The 16,298-nt window shown below is 56.1% G+C and overlaps 1 protein-coding gene and 1 long non-coding RNA gene across 9 annotated transcripts in view; one reads left to right on the plus strand and one right to left on the minus strand.

The window, feature by feature from the left end:
* Nucleotides 1–2,703: 2,703 nt before the first annotated feature.
* PAK6 (p21 (RAC1) activated kinase 6) overlaps nt 2,704–16,298 on the plus strand; it is a 36,196-nt gene continuing 22,601 nt past the window's right edge. For 4 of the 8 annotated variants that reach the window (XM_086710357.1, XM_086710351.1, XM_086710354.1 and 1 more), the window contains exons 1-2: nt 14,595–14,718; nt 15,289–15,406. The gene's annotated coding sequence lies outside the window, so the exon portion shown is untranslated. Of the gene's footprint in view, nt 3,385–4,124; nt 4,207–14,122; nt 14,719–15,288; nt 15,407–16,298 lie in introns of those variants that run through there. The other 4 variants (XM_086710353.1, XM_086710352.1, XM_086710358.1 and 1 more) reach the window with 3 other exon arrangements.
* On the minus strand, nt 12,696–14,690 carry LOC147580175 (uncharacterized). Its single transcript, XR_015252583.1, has 2 exons — nt 14,552–14,690; nt 12,696–13,137 (listed from the first exon to the last, which is right to left on the minus strand). It is a non-coding gene; the product is annotated as an uncharacterized LOC147580175 (long non-coding RNA).

Below are 16,298 nucleotides of genomic sequence, written 5' to 3' on the forward strand. Positions count from 1 at the left end.
GGCTTGGTTTCTGAAATGTTTTATTCTTTGGGAAAACCCAGGACGCATTGGTTCATAAAAACGTTAGGACTTCACTGTTAGGTGGCCTTTCTGAGCCGCGATGATTTGCTGAAACCATACGGTCAGTGGGACACTGTCGATGTAAGCGGTAATCCCAGCTGAAGCTGACGGAGCCAGAATAGCGCAGTTGAGGCAAGTTACTTTTGAGGCTGTGAGCATATCTCCACCTTCGAGAACAAAAGAATAAAGTGAAAAACTTTTCTTGAGAAATTATAAGGCCATCGTCTTGACAGATCCATATCAGCCACAGCTCTCAGGGAGCGGAGATTCAACGGCAGGAACGCCCCTGGTGAGAGCACCGCCACTGCCTTTGAACCACAGATACGTCACACACTCAGGGCTTGAGCTAGAACAGGCCTGTGTGGGTGGCAAAGGGAACAATCCAGGCCTGTGAGGAGGGAAAGCGGAGTTCCAGTCCTGACTGCCTCTCGTCTCCCCTGCGGCTGTGCTGAGTCACTCAGCCTCTCTGGGCTGCAAGTCTTCGCACCTGTAGAAGTGGGGGCAGGGCTGGTGATTCTAGAGTCCCTTTCAGCTCCACCATTCACCGCATTCTAAGTAAGGATGGCTGGAGCACAGAGCCTCTTCAGATGTAACAAAGTTAACAGAAGCATTTACCATGTGCCAAGCACCACGCTGGGTTTCCTGCCCCGGAGCAGCTCGCGGCCCACTGGGACTGACAGAGAGGTGGCCCTGCCGGGATAAAGAAGGGCACAGGGCAGACCCACTGGCCCAGGAACAACTGGGCATCAGCCCACCTGTGCCCTGCAACAGGCAGTCCAGCTTTGCAGGGTTTCTTCCAATGGCTGGCACGTCCCTCCTTCCCCTTCTACAACCTACGAAAGGAACAGATCTAAGTTTGCAGATAGTCTCGCCAAATCAAGGAGTCATGCAACATGACAGAGTGGAGGGACAGGTCTCGGTTGGCACAGACCATCAGTTTTCAGAAGCCTATGGACAGGAAGAGTAAAAGAGTCAACGCTCCCTGATTGTCACGCTCAGGAATTGGAGATGAATAGAAAAAAACAGCAAAGATGCTGCCTCGAACATCAGCTGGTTTTTGGCCTCTGACACCCGTTCCCCTTTCCTTCAGTAATAGCATCCTAGTTTTCTTCCCCACATGACGTGAGGTAACAGAAGCACCGTCCAAGCCCAGCCTCCCTCCCCTCTGCCCGTGACCTGAGCCAGAGGTGCGCTAGGTGGAGAGTGCAGTCGGGGCACCCTGCACCCAGATTCAGGGGAGTATGGAGACTACAGAGTCAATCCTGATGCCTCAAGCGCTGGCTTCTGCCCTGGACTTGATTCTCCAGGCTTCTCATCAGTGCTGGGTGTTAGTTACCTGACAGCCATCAAAGAGTTCCTTTCCTGCTCAGGATGGAGCTGGGGTGGGTTCCGTAGCTGGTAGTTGGAGGACCTGACTAACCGAAATTTTTATGCTTCATGCCATGAGGTCCAATACAGTGCAGTTCAATCAACATGTCTATGTGTTCAGCTTCAGACCTTAGCCCAGGAGGTGACTGGGGGTCATGGTTTTGGAAGCTTAACCCGCCACCATTTGGTGGGTGGATAAGGGTGAACAGCAAAAACACAGTCACGAAGGTGGAGGAAAAGATTTAATGTTTATGAGCAGTCCCTATGCCAGGAGCTCTGTTCATTTAATTCCCACACCCTGTGAGGCAGGTGAAATCATCCCCATTCCATGGATGAGAAAATTGAGTTCAGCTGATTAAATAACACGCCAAAGGTCACTCAACTGAGAGCTGGGAGGTGACCTCAGGACTGTGAAAACCCAGAACCTGGGCTTTTAACCAGACACCACATTGCTTCACTATGGAAGATTTATGAAAGAGTTCTCAAAAATAATGTAAGCAGCTTAGTGTCACCTTGGCTCTAAGGGGCCAGCAGTGAGAAGAGCCAAGGAGAGCATCTCCTTCTGACTGTCAGCAACTGGGCGCTCAGAGCAGGAGGTGGCTATGGGGGTGGGGGGCACCTGCAGCAGGGCAGCCAGACGTGGGGTCTGGGGAAGCATGTCCAGGTTGACGGTCAAAGCCACGGAGAGGATGGTGTTTCAGCGAGTGTGGTAAGAGAGGAGCAGGGGGCCAAGCCAGGAGGGCTGGGCTCCACCTGGTGTACTCAGAGGTGCTGGCCTGCAGGCACCCAGAGGAGCTCAGGCTGCCTACATGCACACGACCCTGTTCCTCAAGGGTCCAGCTGAGTGGCTGGTTTCGGCCCCTGCCAACCCAGGAGCTGGCGCCCACCCTGCCCATCACCCACCCATTGTATGCCGCTCTCCCCGCCCTTCACAGCAAAACCAGCTGAGACCCCGAAAGGGGAGTTCGGCCCAGTTGTGGCCAGGTCGGCCAGTTCTGTGGCGTGGGGAGCCTGGGTGGGAGGGTCTGGCTTCTGCGGGGCTGGGGGAGGCTTCCACTGAGGCTGGCAGGCAGCCCTTCCCTTCCCTCCCCCTCAGTAAAGGAAGGCAGGAAAAAACGTGTTTTTATAAATAGCTCCAGCCCCAGCTGATTTGTAAATTCAGTGGGTTTTTTGTGTCAATGACATCACCCTCCTCCCCATAGCAACCCCCGACGATATCAAAATTGCCAAGCAACGTTGGAGCAGCTCAGCGCCCCAAACGAGCAGGTCGCTGCCTGAGGATTTAATGGAGAAAGCCCAAAGTGAGCCTGGGTGCGTGGTGGAGGAGGGGCGTGCTGCGGCTGGGAAGGAGGCCGGAGCTCGCCGCCCGTGCAGCCTGCCAGGCAGCCTCAGGCCAGCTGGCGCTCCTCGGCCAAGGCCACGCTCCCTTTGACAGCCCTGTTGTCGACAGCAGATGGGGGAGGGCACTGCTCCCTGGCTGATGTGCCAGGAGCTGGGAGCAGCCATCCAGGTGACTAAGCCGGCCCACTGGCACTGAGTCACCTGCTGGCCCGGAGATTTCTTCCTTCCCTTTTGCATCTGATTATTTTGGGAGCTGGAAACTTGGAGCTGCACCTGAGTCCCACCCCTTCTAGTTCTCCCCTCTCTACCTTGGGCTGCGAGGAAGATGGGACCTATCAGGAATCTGCTGCCACCCCCCAAGGATATGGAAGATGCTGTGGGGGGTTCGGAGAGAGAGATGCTGGCCGGCAAAGTGCAATAACAGATATGGTGATCAGGCTGCTGTGTCCTCTGGAGGTGTCAGGAGAGAAGGGGAGACTGGTCCGTGCTAACTGGAGTCCTCCTGGGCCGGCTTTGAACTCACCTCTCACAGGATATTGCTGTTCATGAGTGGCTTCTAGGGTCAGAGTGGCATTTGGAGAGCAAGGCTGGATTGGCTTAGGCTGGCCGGGGCAGGTAGGTGGCTCTGTGCTGGGTGTGGCCCCACGTGTGTGTGAGAGCATGTGTGTTGTCCCCCTGCTGGGGACAGAGAGCAGGACTTGGCAGCAGTTCATCCTGATGCTGGGCCCACCCAGGCCCCGAGACGGGTGCTGCGGAAAAGGGACACCAAGCGCCTGGCTGTACCCAGGATGAGGAGCACCTCCAGCTCAGACACACCCAGGCCCTCTCTGAGTCCACAGGACAGAGACACGGGAGGACTTCAAGGTAGGGAATGGTCTAGAGGGGTAGCCCAAGGATGGAAGCCAACCTGCCAGGGGGTCAGACAGCACACTGGCTGCCCCCCCTTGGGACAGCCCCGGGTCCTAAGGAGACAGCCTCCTATCAAGGAATTCTGTCACTCGACCACACGGCGCCAGTTAGCACCGATGGGTGTGCTCTGCTGAGCCCACAGGGACCGGCCAGGGCATGGCTTCCCTGCGCTCCGGACCCAGCTGGGGCCACCCGCGGCCTAGGCCAGACCCCCACAGAGCATGCTCCGGTGTGTCAGGCAGAGGGGCGTGGGCCACCTCCCCCCGCCTCCCCCATACAGCTGGCAGCCTCACGGGCACACCGGTGAGTAAGCTGCCAGAGGGAGGAGGCTGTGTGCCCACAGAGGCAGGACAACACCATCCAGGAGCCTTCAGGAGAAGCGGCTAGGCAAGAAAAGCGCTGAGGTTTTCTTCTTCTTTTCCTTTTTCTCTTTTTTTTGCCTGAAGGGAGTGCCGCTTCCTGGGCTCCAGACAAGCACCAGCCTGCAGTGAGGAGCTTGAGGCCCAGCGGCCCCGAGGAGCGGCCACGGTAAGGTCCCTGCTGCCGCTGTGGGTTCGGGCTTCCCGGGCGGGGCTGGGGAGCCCAAGTGTCGGGCTGCCCACCACCTGGGACAGGGGCGGCAGCTGCCGGCTGCTAGGATCGGTAGCCCCGCGCCCCAGCGGACCTGCCGCTCCCTTTCCAGACTGATTTTGAAACAGCCCGGCGCAAGCTGATTTCCTATGGCTTCCTGGCCATAGGAAGAGACGCTTGTTTCTGCTGTTTCTGCCTTTACCTCCCCCTCTTGCTGGGCCGGGCTAGTGTGGTGCCACCAGGATGGCCCTCGGGAAGGCCCCTCTCACCCCACCACACCTGGGACACTCTGCTCACCTGTTCGGCCCACAAGTATTTATGGAGTATCGCTGGGACCCAGCTCCCAGTCACGCCCTTCTGCAGAGCTTGACCTGGCAGAGATGCTGACTCTGAAACTTTGGAGTCAGGTCAGGTTCAGGGGGCTGCCTGGCTGAGCACCATCCCTTCTCACAGGCCTCAGGCTCCCTGCCTCTGCTGCAGGGTTAATGACCTGGTTGGCTCCCCGGGGTCAGGCCCAGTACGTCTGGGGTTTAAAGTGCTAGGGCCCCGGGGCGCCTGGGTGGCGCAGTCGGTTAAGAGTCCGACTTCAGCCAGGTCACGATCTCGCGGTCCGTGAGTTCGAGCCCCGCGTCAGGCTCTGGGCTGATGGCTCAGAGCCTGGAGCCTGTTTCCGATTCTGTGTCTTCCTCTCTCTCTGCCCCTCCCCCGTTCATGCTCTGTCTCTCTCTGTCCCAAAAATAAATAAACGTTGAAAAAAAAAATTAAAAAAAATAAAATAAAATAAAGTGCTAGGGCCCCACCAAGAAGCAAGGCTAATACCGCATATGCAGCTTCTTCTTTCCCTGGTGTCACGCACCAAGGTTGGAGGGACCTGCTTGCGGTCTTCCCCTAAGCCAGTTCTGGTGGGAACTGGTTAGGGCCGCTGGACTCGGCCCCCACAGAAGCGCATCTGGCTCAGAATAAGGCCTTTGGGCCAAGCAAGGGGTCCCCTCTGCAGCCTAGGAGTGGCAAGCCTGGGAACCCTACTGGCAAGGGTGTCTAGTCAGGAAGGCATTGGAACTTAGGGGCAAAGCTTCTGGAAGCAACTGATTGGGGTGGAAAACTCCGTGCACCCTGATAATGGCCGCAAGGTGGGAGTGTGGGGGCTCCATAGACCTTCCAGTCCCCCAAAGACAGACTGATTCTTGGTGAACTGACCTCTCTGGGATGTGCCAGGTACAGGGAAGGTGCATGCAGGTCTGAGGTCTCTAGCCACAGCAAAGCCCACTCAGCACAATTCCCAAGGATGACCAAGAATGCCCTCTGTCCTAGAGGAGCACATGGGACTAGAGTTGGGATGAACCCAGAAGTGTCTCCCATTCCATTAATCCCCATACCTGGCTCCAGTAGGAAGAAAATGGCCCAGCTGAGGGGGTATTGCCCCCTTACAAAAGGTGACTCCAAGCCTAGGGGTCTCGAATGTATGCAGAGCTGAGCAGCAGCCAGTACCCAGAGGCTGTGGAGTGCCAAACAGCAGGCTGGCAGAGTGGCAGCTGGCTGGGCTAGGAGGGAGCAGAGGATAAAGGCGAGGGCGTAGGAAGCAGGAGAGGAACCGGCAGCCTGGGTTTTAGGCTCAGGAAGGGCTCTGGAGGGCTGGCTTTCTTAAACCTGCCCACCTGTATGGGAGGGCGGGGCAGGGAGAAGGTGGAGACTCTGAGGGACTGTGTTCTGTACGCAAACAGTCCCAGAGATGCCTGTAACGCACTGTTTCCTGGGTGCAGAAGGTAGGGGGGACTTGTGGGAAACTGTCTTGTGGCCTGAAGCAGAGCCCTCCCCATAGGATTTTCTCCACACCGTAAGTGGGAAGGCCCAGGATTCGGGAGCAGTTCCCGACGTGGGCAGTACTGCAAACCTCATAAACAGGCATTCTGCCGCCTGCCCCTCAAAGAGGTAGGCTAGCCAACAGGTTGGAAGGGAGCATGGAAGATGGAAGCTTTAGAAGCAGAAAGAGCTCTCAACTTCCTGAAGCCCAGCTGGCCCTGCTGCCCGAGGTGAGCAGACTGACTGGAAGCTGTCTGTCCCCTTCTGAGCTCTGCCTCAGGGCCCTCTCGGGGCTATGGTGAGATGTGGGGGATGTGAGATAAAGGGGAATTTGTCTTTTCTTGGCCAGATGCGGGCTCCAGGCAACACTTGGTGATGACACTTGGCACCTGGTTCTGGCTCACTGGCTTGCAGGCAGGGAACAGGACTGCCTGACTACAAAACGCCGCCACGGGTGGTGGGGACAGGGTGCAGGGGAAAGTGCTGACAAATGAAGGACCAGGCCTTTGCCGTGGGGAGCTTATAGCTCTTCCCCGTGAGTGGAAAGGGCAGCTGAGTCTGGAGGCCACCCCACCAGAAACCAGCTGAGCTACAGATCAGCCATGATCAGCAACAGGTGGCAGCATCCTCTTGCCCACCCTGGGCCCCAGACTCATTGCTGAAGCTGTCGGCCGTGACCCATCCAGTCCAGAACATTTATAAATTTAGACCGATGCTGGGAGATGGTTCTCAACATAGAACTTAACAAAGATGGACAAAGACAGATTAGCTGAGAAAGTGGAGCAAAAGAAGACGCCGCTTGAACAGTAACGGGCAGAGGACGCACGCTCAAGGAGATACACAAGTGCAAGAAGAGGGAGAAGGCTGGAAAGAAATGCGGTGCCACTCCAGTTTTTCCCAAATAGCAAATTGTCTGCCACTGAGTTTCTCTAAGGAATGACTGGAGTCTGTCGTTCAAGGAAACCTGAGTTTCCTTCTCCATCTGAGATCTAGATTCAGGCCTTGAGGACTTAAAACAGGCTGTAGACAGTGAAGGAACCAAGAGGCCTGGTCCCACTTCTCTCTGCGCCTGAAATTTTGTCACGTGTTGGCCCCGATTCCTTGAAGAACTGTATACTCATGAGCCCCATCTGAAAGCACAAACTCGGAGGGGCTTCATGCAGGGGGCCAGACCAGAGACCCCAGGGGACTTCTTGATCACTCTGGCAGATGACTTAGAAATGCCCAGGCACCATAAGGTTCAGACTCAGAGACTTTTTACTTTTTCTGCCAAAGTTCTATGGATTTAGGAAAGTTAATCCGGGTTCTTTCACCTGAAAGAACAAGGTAAAACCAAAGCACAGCATACTTTCATATGCTGGGGGGAAATCAGCATGCAAAAAAGGGTTCCCCCATAACTGCATGGAGCCACATTAGCCCCAGCAAAGGGACACTCATGCTGGCCAGCATTTTCTATAAAACCTCATTGTAACACATCAGTCAGTGCAGAGACCCATGTCTTTACAGAGGGAGGACGATAACCTTTTTTGTACATCTGTGGGTTTTCTGTGGCGACCATCCCCCCTCACTAGTATCTTTCTGCTTGGCTCTGGTTTGCCCGTGTCAAAGCACTCAGGCCCCTGCGCCTCTGGCTAACAGGATGGAGCCTGATGTGTGTTCTCTTGCACACTCAGGCTGCTCAGGATGTGGAGAGGGGGGCCTCTGGGTGCTCAGAGAAGCAGGTCCAGAAAGGTCTGGTCAGCTAGTGAGTTGTTCTGATCTCTGGTACCAGTGCAGCAGGGACCCAGCCCGCTCCACCTCAGGGCAAATAGCTACCAGCCGGTCACCTTTACTCAAGGCCTCCTGCTGTCTGCGTGCATGTCCTAGCTCCTGAAGGCTGCAGCAGCAGCAGAGTTAGAACTGGGAGGACTGGTTCTCTGGTTCAGCTTCCTGGCCTGGAGCCTTCGGCCTCCATTTTCTTTCTTTTAGCTTCAAATGAGGAATTGCACAGGAAGGCACAGAGGGTGGAGGGAGCCAGGGGGCCATTTATTCCACAGCCTCATGTGCTTCCAGAGTGCAGTCTGGGGTCAGGGGGGTGGGGTGCAGAGGAGGAAAGGACTGCTCCCAAAAGGAGATGGCCACCTTAGATTGCTAGAGCACATTCAAGCCAAAAGGAGTCCCTAAGAATGTCTGATCAAGACCCATAATATTATAGAGGAAGGCAGAGGCCCAGAGAAGGAAAGTGGGTCCCGAGATTACATAGCTAACTGATGGCAGAGCCTTGGTTTCAGGCTTTGAGGGTCCCCACTTCCCAGTCCAGGACTCTCTCACTGCCCAGACTACCTTTCTATCTGCAGTAACATCAAAGGTGACCCTGCAGGCAAGGGCAGACAAAAGCTGCAGAGGCTTGAGGAGACAGCCTGGCCCAAAACACTAGGAGGCCAGAGGGGTCCTGATGCTCCTGTGTGCCTCCTGCCCTAACAGGGGACTGGCCCTGCCACACACACACACACACACACACACACACACACACACACACCACCTGGGCTGCCCTGCTCCTGCAGCTCATTCAACAGGCAGCCCCAGCTCAGCCCATGCTCACTCATCAGCGCCCCCCAAGGAGAGGCTTTGCCCCTCCCCCGCAGCCTCCCCTCCTGGACACTCTACGATAAACAGATCCAGCTAATTCATAAATGGATTGACTCAAGTTCTCCTTGTCCCAGGAAGCATTTTACATTTGAACCATAAGGCTGGCAGTGTCTTAAGCCAAGGAAGAGAGGAATGATGAATGTGTCTAGGAATGAGAGATTCTGGGGCAGAAGTCAGGAAAACACAGGAGACCCTTTACTTCCGGTACTTGCTTGCTTTTCACCAGCATATCCTATGACCACAGGCAGGAAATTAAATGTCCAGTGGCCACCATCACAGGTCAGATCCCAGAAGCAAGAGGCCTGTTGCCTGTCATCTGTCACCCTGTTACCAGGCCACAGCTGGACTTCTCTTTTCCACTATAGTGGGTCTTGCTGGAAGGTGGTGTGTCTGGGATCCAGAAAGGTGGAGAAAGTTAGGGTCTCATACCCTGGAGAGGGACAAAGCCAGGACTGGGGGCAAGAATGCAAGGCCAGGAGCGAGCATGCGTGCAGAGCTCCTGTGGAGGAAAGGATGGGCAGACAGGCGGAGCTGCCCCCACACAGTCCATCATCCCGGCAAAGGCCGTTATGGCAGCCACTAGTGAGGACATGCCAGTGCACACCAGGACCCCGCCATGTAAGTGTTCACATAAAGTTCCCATGGGCCACCATCCCTGTGGTAATCAAGGTGTGGGCAGAGATTAAGGAAGGAAAGACCCTGAGAAGGGATGGCAGTAGCCGCCTGGGCCCCTCCAGGCCCCTCTAAACACAGTCCAGCCCAGTCAAGCGGCAGTTAGATAGGCCACGCCTTCTAACCCTGACCCAGGGCGGATGCAGAAGGCAGCGTTCTAAGAGCACTGCAGCTGGATGGCCAGTGCTGCCAAGAGGTCACACAGCCCAGAATGTGCGGCCTTTGTGCACTTAGAGCGAAGGTGCTGCACCCAGAGGGTTGTGGATGGGGCTTGAGCAACCAACATCATGTTTCCTCAGACTCTTCCCTTCCTGGGGCTCTGGCCTGTGCTCTTACCCAGTCAGGCACAAGCCTTCTGCTTCCCCCCTCCCCGCCCCCCCCGCCCCCCGGCCTTCCTGAAAGTTGGGCCCTGGGATCTAGGACATGGGTGCCGGTCATGGCCATGCCCCAGCCTCAGACCAGGGATGACTGCTACAGGCTGAGCGGAGAAAGGAAAGACAATGAAGCGTTTCCATTCAAGCAGCTTCCAGCTGTTAGTTCTGGCAGCAAAAATGCCAGCCGGAGAGCTGAACTGCCAGCAACAGACATTTGGATGGAACTTTGGAGTCCATTAGGAGCAAGGGCTGCAAAGTGATCATAGTGAGAAGATATTAAATGAATTCATCATGTCTCTAAAGTGAGTGTCCTTGGCATCTAGGTGGCTCTTTCTGTTTCCAGCCCTGCCCAGAGTAGCTCATGCCCCCATGTAACTGGCAAGGCAGCCACAGCCTGCTGTGTCCCTGCTTGAGCCCCTTGAGGTGGGTGGACAGTGGCCTCTGCATCTGGTGGCTTGCTCACATGACCAGGCCCCTTGGGCACTGCCAGGCAAGTTCAGCCTCCAGTGTCAGTTTGCGTTTGAGGTGGACAGGCCTATGTACTCCCATTGGCATAGGAAACCTAGTACAGATGCAGAATCTGAGAGAAAGGCAGGCAGAGAGAGGCTGGAGGCCTCTGGCTGTGGTGGTTTCCCTCTGCTAAGGTTCAGGATGGCACAAGGACACATCTGCCCAGCAGCTGGACAGATAGACTCTTCCCAAACACCTAATTGGGCCCAGACAGTGCTGCCACCTAGGGCTAGGGTTTTCTCTCTTGGATATGTAGTAGATAGACCTATTAGGTTGATGTAGTAGCAAGTTCTCCTGGAGGATCCCTGGGATTCAGCCCCTTTGGCACCAAAACTAGGCTCTCGTGCTCCCTGTGGCAGCTGGGTACATACATGGAACGGGGGAGGGAAGTGTCCACCTTGCTCCCTTTAGCAGCTATGAGGGCTGTGGGTCAACAACCTCTCGCCCTGACCGGGGGATGCAGGTCCTCGGGACTCTGGTTCCCCAATGCTCTGGACCTCATCATTCCATCACCTTCCCAAGACAGACGGACACTGTCTCCCCTGTTCTACACATCAAGAAACCGAGACTGAGGCATGCTGGAAGCCTAGAGAGGCAGAGGACTCCAATCCTGCAAGAACCCATGGTCCCTTCGGAGGGGCCGTCTCCCTCTCCAGCCTAGCAGCCCCAAGGGCTCGGCAATGTCAGCTCCCTCCATTCACGCTCCCAGACCCTCCCTAGGGCATTTGCACCTGCCTCCTGGCCCCATCAGCAGAAACACGTGGGCAGTCCCATCAGGTGAGGGGCACTGGCCCAGGCCATCCCACAAGCAGGAAGGGACAGGGGTTGAGCACCCTGGAAGAGAAGGAGGGGAAGGGGTCTTTTCCCAAGTGTGCCTCTCTCCTAGGGCTGAGGACTGCAGGGTGAGTGCAGAAGCCCCCTCTGCCCCACACGCCCAGTGCCACGTGGGGATCCTCATGCTCTGATCAGAAATGGTGCAGGGATATTCCCCACATATGCTCTGTGTCACATGACTGGCGCTTGCTGGGTGGTGGTCAGGGTTGGCCCAAGGAGGTAAACGTTCCCCCACCACTGTTCACTGACACTTGACCTCACATAGTCAAGTCACATCAGACAGTCCTTGGAACTAGGGACCTCTGGGCAGCGCAGATAAGAGAATGGGCTAGGGGCAGATGTACTTGGGTTGAAATTTTGGTTCTACGCTCAGTCACTACAAGACCTTGAGCAAGTTCCTTCACCACCCTGAGCCTGTTTCCTTGTGTGTAAACTGAGAATATAATAGTATAGTACTTCTGTGCTGGGCGGTTGTAAAGACTTGAGTGAGATAGTATGTGGGAATGGCTTAGCATGGGGCTAGCCCAATGGAAGCATTCACTAATTGGCAGGCATTTTATTTCTATTATTAGAGGAGGGCAGATTCACCTAGAGAAACAAGCCCTGGAAGGAATAAGTGAGCTTGTCAGCAATTCTTGATCCCCAGGAAGCTTCTCGAGTCACGGAACAGAAAGGTGCAGGGGAAGGATAATGTGTTTTTGTTTCTAAACCACAAGTAGATCCGTATCTTTCCTCTCTGGCCCTAACCTGGGCTCTCAGCCCTGGCAGTAGGTGCTTGGATGTTACAACAGGCCCCACAGGCTGAGAGCTAGCTAGCTGGGAAGCACTCGCCCAGCCCAGTGTGCCTGCCCCGATGCCCTCTCAGACAGTACTGCTTGGCCAATGCCCCAGAGCTGGCGAGGCTCCAGCAGCATCGCCCAGGGTGAAATGTCAGCTTTCAGTGTCCCTGGCCAGAGCTCCTGCCCCATTTGTAGAATGGCAGTGCATGGACAAGCAGAAGGCCTATGGCAGCCACCAGGGCTCTTCAAATAAGGGTGTGCCTGGTCCTTTTCTCTGTGCTCAGCACTGCAACCTGGGAACAGGGCCAGAGGGAGGCACATGGACGCTGGAGGAGACACTGTCCCCCAGAGTGTTCCTGCCACTGCCTGGGCGAGGCTGAGTCAGGCGTGGATCAGAAGAGGATGGGGTGGGGGTGGGGGTACTCACATACCAGAATTGACCACTCAGGATCCATTCTGCACATACCAGTTGTCCCAATTTGCAAATGGTCATTGAACCCAGTGCAGCAGACCCACCTGTAGATGTGACTCGAAGTGCAGAAACTTGGGGTTGGGATGGGTCCAAGAGGTCTTGCCTAGTATCCAGGATGGGAACCTTTCCTCTAGCATATCTGACGGATAGTTATCTCGGTTCTTGCATACCTACAGTGATGGGGCATGCATTGCCTCCTATGTCAGTTATATTTGGGAGTCTCCACCCTCCTCCAGCTCCAAACCCCATCTCTGCTCCCAAAGGACGCCAGGGTTCCCTAGACTCACTCCTAAAGGGTGAGGATGGGACTTGCCTAGTAGCCTTTCTGCGACACCCACGCTTGGATTCAAACCAAATCAAATACCAGTTCAATTCCGATAATATTCTAATGCCCACACTTTATTGTAGCTCAACAGTTCAAACTGCTTGGGGCTCTGGTTTGGGTATAGAAGTTATTTGTATTAAAAGAAAATAATTCACGCGCGCATTTGTGAGTCAGGAAAAAATCTTTAAGGGTGTTGATTCTAGGTTCAACAACGCAGCACAGTTCATTCTAGCTTGGTTCACCGTTCATTTCAAATCCCCCACAACCACTTCCCCGAACCCTCCCACCCAGCACACCCTGCTTCCAGTAGCCAGCAGTCAGCCAGTGCTCCTACATCGCTAGGTACTTAATCTGTGGGGAAAGCCATACGTGTGTACCAGCTGCCCCTGCCCTGCCACATGGTCCCATCAGCCTAGGCTCAGCAGGCAGCTTCCTGGAGGGAGCGGGCCACAGGAGATCAGGGGTTGGCTCATGAGGTCAGGCCTCAGTGTTACCCTGTCAGAGGAAAGAGAAAGAATCCACTTGGGAAAGACACAGAGAGGAGGAGGGAAGACAGAAGGTAAGGAGAGGAGCAGAGTGCATGGAGGAGGGCAGCGGGGGTACCAGCCATTAGCTGCCCAGCTTCTACACCACTAACCCAGGGCTCACAGGGACAGCATCTCCGCAGGCACCACCGTTATGCTTCCTCCCCCCAACCCCCGGGAGGGCGGGCTGTAGTGTAGCCAGACAGAATGCGGGTGTTTGGGGCTGGCAAATTCCCACTAGCCACCTTAGCTCGATTTGGCAGGAGGCTATAGTAAACCATGCATAAACAATAGAGCCTACGTGTAAATGCTTTATCTATAAATTGCACTGATATATCTAAAGAAATCAGTGAACAAAAATGATACATGGCAATAGGACCTCGATTAATAACAAAAGTTTGAGGCACCCAACAATGACAATAATCCCAGCACTGTCCTCAGTCCCACTCTGTGACACTGGTAGTCACCCAGCCACTGCTTGGGGGCAGCCATTTAGGGTCTAGGTATACCGAATTTCCAAGCCAGAATGCCCTCAGCATTCAGTCAGATACAGCCCTCTCTGGGGGCCCAAGTCTAGAAGAGCAAGTCCCTTGTGTAGGGAAGTGACAGGCACACGGCCTCTGCCCCTCACCCACAACAAACATACCCTCTAATTTAAAAGAAGCAGGGTAAAGGGCAAGCAGGAGTGAGCCATTCCCAATGGCCATCATGCTCCTAGGCCAGGGAACTGCTGGGGACTGCTGCGGACAGCCAGGGGAGGCCAGCTCTGTAACCAGGCCCATTCTCTGGGAGGGCAGGGCTCCTGGAAGCTCTCTTTTTCCCAGAGGTCCCCTACCGGGGAATCCTGAGGCCACAGGTTCTCAGAACTGAGCAGGTTCTGACAAGGGAATTGGAATCTATTTAAATCCTGGCTTTCCTGCCTGCTCAAGAGAACTACCCGAAAATAGTCTCAGGGCCTTGTCCAGATGGGACTGACAGGCCAAAATGCCAGATTTTAGGCCTCCAGCTGAGGCTCCCCAGGGTGTGTAGGTGGGTGCACTCAGCCCCCTGCACCTCTGAATATCCGGGAGGAGTCGGCAAGGCAGCCTCCAGATGTGCATCTGCAATGCAAATTAATGAGCTAATTGCACAGCGAGGCGCTCAGCGGATAATCCAGGTCAGGCCTCTGCGCGGCCGTCCAGGGGGCCATGGGGCCACGGGCAGGTCGCAGCGGGCCCGACCGAGATCAGGACCCCGAGGCGAAGTACCGGCCGGAGCCGGGGCAGAGCACTTAGCGGAAAAGGCTAGAGAAGGGGGACCCCCCCCTCGGGCAGACAGAGGCTCCTGGCCGCGGCCCCGGCACCCCTTGCCGACTTTTCCCGGGCTTTGTGTTCGCCTTGTCCTACCTGAGGCCACACCCTGAAATCAAACTCGCGGCCAGGTGAAGCCGGCGCTGCACAAACAAGTAAGTGCGGCCTGTCTTCGTCGTTCTAGGCGCCGAGGTCCCTCCCGCGGAGGGCGGGCCCGACTCCCGCGGCCGCTTCGAGCTCTCCAGGGACTTCCCGCTCGGCAGGTGGGTGCCCCGGCCACCCCGCGAGGCTGGCGACCCCTCCCCGGGCTGGGGCCGGGACGCGCGGACCGGTCTCCCCGCCCGCACGGCCCCCTTTCCCCGCGCTTTCATTCCCCAAAGTTCAGGGCTGGCCGGCGCCCTGTGCGCGCAGGAGCGGCCGTGGGGAGGGCGCCGCGCGGAGGGGCCCTGAGCGCCAGGACCGAGAGCTGGCGCAGCTGGGAGCGCGACCGACCTCCGCGTGTGCGCCGGCGCTTCCGGCCTGGCTGCCGCGGCTGCTGAGGCGCGGGGCTGGGGGATTCGCGTCCCGGAGGGCACCCCACTCCCGCCCAGGAGGTGGGGCCGGTGACCGCGCCGGCTCGGAGCGCGGTGGGGACAGGGGCCTGAAGCGGTGCTGCGCCCACTGCCCCTCCTCCCCGTGCTCTGCGTGGGGAGCCCGCCACCTCCCCTTGTACCTGAGATGGTGGCTCGGTCGGGAGGCAGGCCTGGGGCGGTTCCGAATTCTGGCCAGTCGCAACATCCGTGGAGACATGTACTACATATTTCACGATGAATTTCTGATCTGTTTCCACCCAGGCCTCGGACTGCGGGCCAGGGAGGGTCCTCAGTCTTCCCTCTCCTCGGTGCCTGAGAGCTCAGCCCACTGAAGGGTGAGGAGTCAGGAGGAAGAGCAGGGGAGGAAGGCAGCCAGGAGGTGAGTGAGGAACCTTCAGCCCTGGTAGGGTGTCCAGCAGCCTTCTCAAGACCTCCTTGAGAGACAGGCTGGAAAGGTCAGTGGGCAGGCAGGTGCCCCCCCTGGGATGGCCCATTCTTGGTACTGTCAGGCAGGGGCAGTGGCCCTTTCTAGGTGCCATTTCTCAGTCCTTAATGAATGTGCATTGCTACTTACACCAGCCCAGCCCACATGCCCCACCTGCCCCTGACCCAGCCTCTGCTGTCACCGGGTGTGATGCCTGTCTGGGGCAAGTCAGTGTCAGCAAGGCTGGTGTGCTGAATTTATGCTTGGGAAAGAGGCTCCCAAACAGGAAGGGCAGTAGCAGGCCCCGTGTCTGTGCTGAGCAGGCCAGGAGGCAGCTCCAGGCAGAGGTCCTGTTTGGCCAATCCCAGCCGCTAGCTCATTCCCCAGATCTCCAACCTGCTAAAATCCATCCAGCTTCTCTCACAATGGGTGAGTGGCACCCTATCTGGGATGTAGACGCTGCTAGGAACACCAAGGGCTAAGACATAAAGAGCTTCCGGGGTGTGGGCTGTGTTTTCTGTGTCTTGCCCTATTCTGGTGTGTTTTTGGCTCCCCTGACTTGTTTTTCTAGGTGGGGGAAGAGAGGGAGGTCAGGTCTATGTCTGCCCTCGGATCTTTTGGAACTGAGCAGCATATACTATCATACCGCAAGTTCTCCTCAGGCCATACATAGGACAGTAGCTGAGAACACATTTGGAACCAGAAAGAGCTGGGTTTGAATCCTGGCTTGGCCTTTTATTCCCTAAGCAAGTTGTTTTACTTCTCTCTAAACTTTATATGAAACAGAGCAGCCGTGCCTTCCTCATAAGACAGTTGTGAGAAGTCACAGTGATAAAGAATAAATGTA

The sequence above is a fragment of the Puma concolor genome, chromosome B3 (genome assembly GCF_028749965.1).
Source record: "Puma concolor isolate L17-30 chromosome B3, mPumCon1.1.hap2, whole genome shotgun sequence".
In the NCBI taxonomy this organism is placed as follows: Eukaryota; Metazoa; Chordata; class Mammalia; order Carnivora; family Felidae; genus Puma; species Puma concolor.